A 9530-nucleotide genomic window follows, 5' to 3' on the forward strand; every position below is an offset into this window, starting at 1 on the left:
GTTATCTCCTGACAGCCGTGTGCTGATCAGTACCCAGCTGAGGACTCAAGGAGAACCTCCAGTGATCCAGTTCTGTCTCTCTGCCTTTCTCTCTCTCTCTAGCTCTCTATTCTCTTCTGCTACCTCAAGCCACCATGACCTCCTGTACTCCCAGCTAGGTCTTCTGACCTTAGGGAAACCTCTCGGCTCTACCTGGGGCCCCTCCTGCTGCTGCAGTCTGGAAACTCTCCAGGCAGCATGCTGGGTGCAATCATAAGGCTACCCTGTCTGTTTCTCTGCTTTAGGGTTGCATCATTGTCCTGCACTACCTGATAACCATGTTCAAAACCTATCGTTTCTCTACTCTCTGTGCTTAGTTTTTTTTTCAGGCAGGAGGGTTAATCTTGTCTCTGTTAAGCCATGTTAGCTGAAAGTTGGCCAGGCGATTGGACCTGATCTATGCTAGGCCAGTTAAGTTCTCTGTCCTGGAATTGGGATTTTTCCCTGGGGACAGGAATCCACAGGAGGCTAGGGCACAAGACAAAATGAAGCAGGGAGAAGGAGCAAAGAAGGGTGGAAAGAACGTTAATGGTTTTGCAATTCTGTGCAAGTCGTTTCCTGAGATCCACCTATATTCCTATCACTGTGATTTTGGGGACATTCCTGACTCCTTAGAATAAAATCCCCTTTCTGGCTGAAGTGCTTTCTTTTTTTTTTTTTTTTTTTTAAATTTTTTTTTCAACGTTTTTTATTTATTTTTGGGACAGAGAGAGACAGAGCATGAACGGGGGAGGGGCAGAGAGAGAGGGAGACACAGAATCAGAAACAGGCTCCAGGCCCCGAGCCATCAGCCCAGAGCCTGACGCGGGGCTCGAACTCACGGACCGTGAGATCCTGACCTGGCTGAAGTCGGACGCTTAACCGACTGCGCCACCCAGGTGCCCCTGAAGTGCTTTCAAGTAGATTTCTACTACTTGCACCCAAAGGATTCTAACTCATACAGCACATCTTTAGGCAAAGGCAAGGCAATTGAAAGAGAAGGCAATCGAAGGGCAAAAACTGAGCTCATTGACCAATGGAGCGTGTTCCGTTAGGAGGGGCTGTAGGCCCCACGAGCGGACTTTTCTTCCCCTTATGCAAGAGGAAAAGAAATTTTGAGATGAAAATATTTTTTTTTCAACGTTTATTTATTTTTGGGACAGAGAGAGACAGAGCATGAACGGGCGAGGGGCAGAGAGAGAGGGAGACACAGAATTGGAAACAGGCTCCAGGCTCTGAGCCATCAGCCCAGAGCCCGACGCGGGGCTCGAACTCACGGACCGTGAGATCGTGACCTGGTTGAAGTCGGACACTTAACCGACTGCGCCACCCAGGCGCCCCTGAGATGAAAATATTGACAGTTCTTTTGGACAGCGATGTGGATTGTCTCAATAAGATATACTGAAGTTTTCCTGGAGCACGAGACACCAAGGTGGAATGTGTGTGACGAGGAGAATGGAAGAGATGGAGAGAGAACACTGGGAACCATGTCCAGGTAACAGAGTGGATCCCAAGGACTGGGCACCTCCCTGAGGGCCCAGTTTTGGTTGGAAGTTCTAGCTTTCTCATGGAACCAACTGGTCGGGCCATGTGATTTTTCCCCAGGGCTGAACGGTCAGTAGTTGAGAAACAGGAGCAGGGAAATGAACCGTAGAACTTGTCAGAATGATTCTCTGGGGCTGTGCTCTGGCCCCTTGATGCCTCTGTAACCACAGCAGCACCTTGGTCGTTCTCCACCCTGAAATACACACCATAGACACATGAAAACGCACAGGCAGAAAGGCATGCCCCCAGCTGCCACACTCTACCGAGCTTGGAGTACCTCAAGGCCTCTGAAGTTCAAGTAAAGAAAAGAACATTTTAACACACGAGGCTTAAGAGCAGTGACAAGACTAAGGCTTTTTAACAACACCAGTCAGAAGATGCATATTGCTTGCTTGATTTGCCTGCTGCGCGGTCCCCTGTGAGGGAGTCCCCAGCTCTCGGTCTCCGGGCAGGAGGGGCTCTGGCCAAACAGCGAAAGATTGCCATAAATTATACTTTTTATTTTTTCTTATATCTCATCGGTTCTCAACGAAGGTGATACTCCCCTTTAGGGAATATTTAGGGAATATTCTGGAAATAAGGGGACAGTTTTGGTTGTCGTGATGACTGAGTGCCCTGCTGGCTATGAGGGATATAGGCCAGGGATGCTAGACGTCCTGACCTCCTGCCACATCTACAGAAAGATGGAGAACTATCTGATTTTCCAGTGTTCCCCAGGACATTCACAGAGATGAAAACTGTATTTATACTCATCCGCATCTAGAACCTGTTCCTATGTTGCAGGTAAAATACAATGTGTCTGTTGAGCTTTCCAGGAACATAACAACCATGTAATTTGAGGGAATGGTTGTTTGCTGTTTTGTTTGGAACTTAACCAGGAGTTTTTCACTCTTTCAGAAAATCAGGTACCAATGGTAATGTTGCTCAAGATTTTGTATTGGAATTGCCAATACTGCACACGGTCTGTGCCTGCCTTCATTTGTGCTGTCGCTCTGTAAAGGAATTATAGCTGTTGTGGGCACATTATTGGTGTAAATGTTATGTTTCTTGGTACAGTTGTGCTTGAGCACGTCTACATGGAAATTTGTATTCCATTATATGTGCATTCCATTTATTTCTTCTTTATATATATATATAAATATATAATATATAATATATAATATATAATTTATAATATATAATATATATAATATTATAATATATATATAATATATATTATATTATATATTATAATATTAATATTATATATATATATATATAATATTAGTTTGCTAGGACCATTATATATTTTGTATTAGTTTTCTAGGGCCGCCATAACAAAGTGCCACAGACTGAGTGGCTTAAATAGTAGAGATACTATTTTCACAGAAGCCAGAAATCTGAGATCAAGGTGTTGCCAGTGTTGTTTCTTCCCAAGCCTGTGAGGGAAGGATCTGTTCTAGGCCTCTGTCCTTGGCTTCTCGCTGGCCATCTTCTCCCTGGGTCTTCACGTTGTCTTCTCAGTGTATGTATCTGTGTCCAAATTTCCTCATCTTAGAAGGACACCAGTCGTAATTAGGGCCCGCACTGATGACCTCATTTTAACCTAATTACCTTTTTAAAGACCTTATCTCCAAATAGGGTCATATTCTGAGGTACTGGGTGTTAAGACTTGGTCATATGAGTTTGGGGGATACAATTCATCCCATACAATTGGGTATGTAGATCCATCATACTATATAGAAGTTTCATTTCAAAATAGCAAAGGGAGAATTAGAGAGAAACATCTTACAAAATGGTGGACACTGCGTCTGATAGGGTTGAGAGCTACTGGTATACTCCATCAGTAGGACAATGTCATTTGGTATGTCTCAGAGGTGAGTGTTGTTTCTTACCGCTGATCTCCAGCCCAGCCCAGTTCACCCATAACTTGCATGATAGAAAAAACGGAGGGAGATTGGGAATAGCAACCACCTGGCTATTGGGTAAAAGCAAGACAAGGGTTCAAATGAAGCTGACTTGGCTGTGGGAAAAATGAAGAGTCCAGATGAGAGCTTTGCTCAAAAGCCTTCAATAGATCCTTATTTCCAAACCCACTGTAATCAATGCCACGCTACTGTCCCAACTTCATTGCTCTCTAGACCATCTCTAACATGCTCTCCTGCTGTGGCAAGTCAGTCTTCTTCCTCCCTTGGGAACATCTTCATGTATATTTCCATCCAGGAGATACCTTGAATTTCTTCTTTGTCTTGAAATCTTCATCTAAAGTCCAGCTACAGGATTCTCTCACCATCCAGCCCCCTGAAACTGCTAGAATAGGACAATTCCTAGATAGAACAGAATTTGAAAAGCAGGTGGCAGAGCTAAGGGGCAGAAAGAAACTGGGTCAATTCTCCACATTGATTCACTGGCATGAGGTTTCTGTTAGAAGCCAATTAATTACCCTTATTGCCTGATTGTCTAAACCTCTTTGAGTTGGGTTTCCTGTTTCTTAGAATCTGAGGTATCTTAACAAATACTATGCCCCTTGGATATTCCTCTAGAAGAATTTTTACAAGAAAAGGAACATTATGCCATTTGAAGGAACTGATGATGCAAACCCTGCTGTGTGGCCATAGCGTGGTTTGGAGGGTTGGAGCAGGAAACACTGTGACGTGGCTACCAATTCTTATGCCGTAAGTCCTGGTTAGGGAGCTTTAATTGGGAGCTCAGTGACATAAGTTTTAACAAAGCTTCCAGTGCAATTGACAACAGTAAATATCTGTGCCTTTAATAAACCTCACATTAGACTGAAAGCCTTGTGACTGATTTTATAGCTGACACACAGAAGTCAGAAAAAGCAGCATCAATGGGAAAATGACATGCAGAAGAATGAACCTGGACCTCTTTCTTAACCGTACACAAAAGTAAACTCAAAATCGATGGAAGACCTAAACCTAAGACAGGAAGCCACCAAAATCCTAGAGGAGGAAACAGGCAGCAAACTCTTTGACCTTGGCTGCAGCAACTTTTTACTTGACATGTCTCCGGAGGCAAGGGAAACAAAAGCAAAAATGAACTATTGGGACCTCATCAAGATAAAAAGCTTCTGCACAGCGAAGGAAACAATCAGCAAAAGTAAAAGACAACTGATGGAATGGGAGAAGATATTTGCAAAAATGACATATCAGATAAAGGGTTAGTATCCAAAATTTATAAAGAACTTATCAAACTCAACACCCAAAAACAAATACTCCAGTGAAGAAATGGGCAAAAGACATGAATAGACACTTTTCCAAAGAAGACATCTAGATGGCTAACAGTCACATGAAAAGATGCTCAACATCACTCATCATCAGGGAAACACAAATCAAACCACAATGAGCTATCACCTCATACCTGTCAGAATGACTAAAATAAATAATTCAGGCAACAACAGATGTTGTCGAGGATGTGGAGAAAGACAAACTTTTTGCACAACTGGTGGGAATGCAAACTGGTGCAGCCACTCTGGGCAGTATGGAGGTTCCTCAAAAAATTAAAAATAGAACTACCCTACTACCCAGCAATTGCACTACTGGGCATTTATCCAAAGGATACAAAGATGCTGATTTGAAGGGGCACATGCACCCCAATGTGTATAGCAGCACTATCAAAAATAGCCTCATTATGGAAATGCTCATCGAGGGATGAATAGATAAAGAAGATGTGGTATATATGTGGCATATATATGATATATATAGTGGAATATTACTCAGTGTTCAAAAAGAATGAAATCTTGGGGCGCCTGGGTGGCGCAGTTGGTTAAGCGTCCAACTTCAGCCAGGTCACGATCTCGCGGTCTGTGAGTTCGAGCCCCACGTCGGGCTCTGGGCTGATGGCTCAGAGCCTGGAGCCTGTTTCCGATTCTGTGTCTCCCTCTCTCTCTCTGCCCCTCCCCCGTTCATGCTCTGTCTCTCTCTGTCCCAAAAATAAATAAAAAACGTTGAAAAAAAAAAAAAAGAATGAAATCTTGCCATTGCACCAACATGAATGGAACTAGAGGGTATTAAGCTAAGTGAAATAAGTCAGTCAGAGAAAGGCAAGTATCATATGATTTCACTTATATGTGTAATTTAGAAACAAAACAGAGGAACATAAAGGAAGGGAAACAAAAATAAGATAAAAACAGAGAGGGAGACAAACCATAAGAGACCCTTAAACACAGGGAACAAACTGAGGTTTGCTGGCAGGGTGTTGGGTTGGGGGGTGGGCTAAATGGGCGAGGGGCATTAAGGATGATCACTGGGTGCTTTATATAAGTGACAAATCACTAAATTCTGTTCCTAAAATCGTGATTACACTATATGTAAACTAACTTGGATTTAAATTTTTAAAAATTAAAAACAAAGAACTGGGATCTAATTCTAGTTAATATTTGAAAATGGAAGAAATCAATTTTCTTAGAAAAGAGAAAAATGACTTTAAATGCTAATACACAGCTATGTTTACACTACATTATTTCACTATGTGTTCATTAGGTAAGCATACTCTACAATATATGAGTATGTACATATATGTGTATACATTTTTTAAAAATTTTTAATTCTGTAAGGATAGACACCTGCTAATAACTGTGACTTCCTCTAGGGAATGGAGTAACCAATAGGCACTCAAAAAAGATGTAATTTACATAACCACATACAGTAGGGAGTGTGAGAAGGGAAAGGAGGTGACTGGGGACTTGTGATTTACCTCTATTAGTGGATTATTTTTAGTTTTGTAAATACAAGTTCATGTGTGTATCTGCCAGAGTCTCAGAAGAAATAAACCACCCCAAGTGTTGAAAGAAAGAAGGAAAGAAAGAAAGAAAGAAAGAAAGAAAGAAAGAAAGAAAAAAAGAAAGAAAAGAAAGAAAGAAAGAAAGAGAAAGAAAGAAAGAAAGAAAAAGTCAGCAGCAGCATCAGACATCAGACAGCAGCTGTGAAGCACCATTAATGTGGAATGCTACAGTGCCATGGGGAATGGTGGTGAACCCCATCAGCAATGTAGGTTAGGAAGTTATCTAACACCATCCTTACTCCCCTGTGTGGCCTTACAATACCTCCTCATTACCTCCCATGACAAGATCCCCACCACATCCACACAAAACGAATGCTAACGGTTACCACCTAGTGACCATTCTTCGTGTCCCAGTTGCTGTCATGACCGCTTCACATGTCTGATGTCACTTAAGCCTCAGGGTTTGCTCCTCTTCAGAGATGAGGAAACTGAGGAACAGAGAAGTTAAGGTCCAGTGGTTAGCAAGAGGCAGAGTAGGAATGTAACCCCTGCTGTGTTTCTTAAAAGCCTTAACTGGTGAACCATACCTCCTTTTCTGCTCCTGGCCCCCTCCAATGATTTGTGAAAGGATATGCATCTGTATACTCTTTTTTTTTTAAGTTTATTTATTTATTTTGAGAGAGAGAGAGAGAGAGAGAGAGAGAGAGAGAGAGAGAGAATCCCAAGCAGCCTCCATGCTCTCAGCGTGGAGCCTGATGTGGGGCTTGAACTCATGACACTGCAAGATCATGACCTGAGTGGAAACCAAGAGTTGGACGTTTAATCAACTGAGCCACCCAGGCGTCCCTCTGTATACTATGAAGTATGTTTTTTGTATGTGTGTATACACTATCCATGTCTATTGTATATGCATAAAGTTACATATTATTTACTTTTTATATTTATATTTTTGTTTATAAAGTTCAGAAGTGTCCCCAGAGTACCCCCTCACCTAAGAGAATGGACTTGCTGGGATCCATGCTGGGACTCTCAATGTCAGCTACTGCTAAAGGAAGGGTCCCTGGCCAAGAGCAGGCGCTCTTCCTGAAGAAGCTGTAGTGTAGAACCAGAAGACAGAATCTGATGTGGAAAGAACCGTCAGATTTGATCTAAGACCTGAACATACTGGGTGAACATTCTGGCCCATGAATAAACTACAAAAGCTCCTGGCTCATGGCCCAGTGGATATGGCTGATTTACATCCTTCTTCTTTGAGGTGAGCATCACCATGCAAAGATAATCGAAGAGTTCGTGCCCCCGGGGTGAAGAATACAACTAAACCAGTGCAGAGTTAAGGAACCCAGCCAGCCTTAAGGGACTCCACTAACAGAGGTAAATCACAAGTCCCCAGTCACCTTCTCTCCCTTCTCACAGCCCCTACTGGGTGTGAAGACAAATAGCCCTTCATCTGGAAGTGGCCGCTGTCACCAACCAATGATAGAAATGTGCCTCTGAAAGCGTGTCTTACCGTGTAACACTCATGACTTGAGCTGAGAGAAGACTCTTTCCCAGCTCCTAAGGGCTCTGGGTCTTGCTTTGGTCACGGGGAGGGAGACAGAAGTGAGACAAGGTTACTGTATCCTCACAGCCCAGACACTGATTTCTGAGCGTCCCCCGCCCCACCCCCCGCCTGTGAATCAGATGTTATCACAAAGAGTAACTCTTCCTTCCCCCTTCTCCCAGATTAAAGCAGAACTTGCTGTTTGTGTTCTCGGGGGTCTGGTGTAAGGACAGCAGTGGCACCGGTTCAGCTAGAGGCTGTGAGGATGGAGGGAATGAGTGGTCTGGAGCAGGTGGATCCTAGAAAGTGGCAGAAGTGGGGTAGCTAATACATCAAAATCTTCAGATTTAGTTCATGGAACCAGCATTTCCCAAGGACAAAACTGATGGTCAGTCTACCAAGGCTCTGTCTGATGCGTATGACAGGAGAAACTAGTCTAAATCAGTATTTACTCTGATTCTGCCTCTTTGTCTGCAGATTTCATATGTCTGGGAGTCAAGGATGGGGGGGTGGGCTTTGCTGGCCGGAAAGTTTGGGTGCCTCGGGGAGGGGTGCTCCTCCCAGGAGAAATAATCGTGTTTTCTATGTAGTGAGCCCTGAGAATGCCTCTTGGCCCTCCCAGATTCTTCCTGCTTCCTGGGGAACATTCTTTCCTTATTCTCCTGCTAAAATAAAGTGTCTGTGTTCTTAACTTTGGTTGGATTTCAAGTGTTGCTACCAATATTCAAATGTCTATAGGCGTCTCATAAGTCAAGCCTAACCTAAGCCACTCTACCAGTGCTGGCTATGGCAAACAGCTGGGACAGGAGCCGCTCTGTGGAGGTGACATGGGTGTGTCAGTGGAAGCAGAGGGCCATTGTGGCAGCAGAGGTGGCGTTAGATGGCCTCAAGGCTTTTAGGGGCAGTAGAGATCTCAGAGTGGATGAAGGCTAAGAGGGTTTATTTGCTTGCAGAAATTAGCTGCCCCCTCTGAACTCATCTACTAATAAATGCAGGTAATTGGGAAGATAGGAAAGGGCTGGAAGAGCTGAAATAGTGAGTGGAACTAAAGCCAAGAAATGCTTTTCATTACCATTTATATGACATCGGATAATCGTACAACCTGGGCAAAAACAGGCTGAGGAATTTTCGAGCCTGGAACACTTGTGGCGACTGCCAAGTTGGAGAGGGAAAAGAAAATGTTATCCCATACCTGGACAAAGCTTTCTGGTAGGAGAATAATCTAGATTAAAAAATTGTTACTAAGTTCTAGGATAGTATAATTTTTTTTAAATTTTACTACCCTGTGTTTTACCGGAAGAAACAAATAGAAATGCTTGGATTCGTTATTTAGAAAAAAACAAGGGGCACCTGGGTGGCTCAGTCAGTTAAGCATCTGACTTTGGCTCAAGTCATGATCTCGCAGTTCGTGGGTTTGAGCCCCACATCGGGCTCTGTGCTGACAGCTCAGAGCCTGGAGCTTGCTTTGGATTCTGTGTCTTCCTCTCTCTGCCCTTCCCCTGCTCCTGCTCTGTCTCCCTCTCTCTCTTTCTGTCTCTCAAAACTAAATAAACATTAAAAAAATTAAAAAAAAAGAAAAAACCAAGTGCTTAAGCACATATCACTTATATTAGTTATATTATGGCAATATTATTATATTATATTAATTATATTATATTGTATTATATTATATTATATTATATTATATTATATTATATTATATTATCTG

The sequence above is a fragment of the Herpailurus yagouaroundi genome, unplaced genomic scaffold (genome assembly GCF_014898765.1).
Source record: "Herpailurus yagouaroundi ecotype Mexico unplaced genomic scaffold, PumYag 29, whole genome shotgun sequence".
Taxonomy (NCBI): domain Eukaryota; kingdom Metazoa; phylum Chordata; class Mammalia; order Carnivora; family Felidae; genus Herpailurus; species Herpailurus yagouaroundi.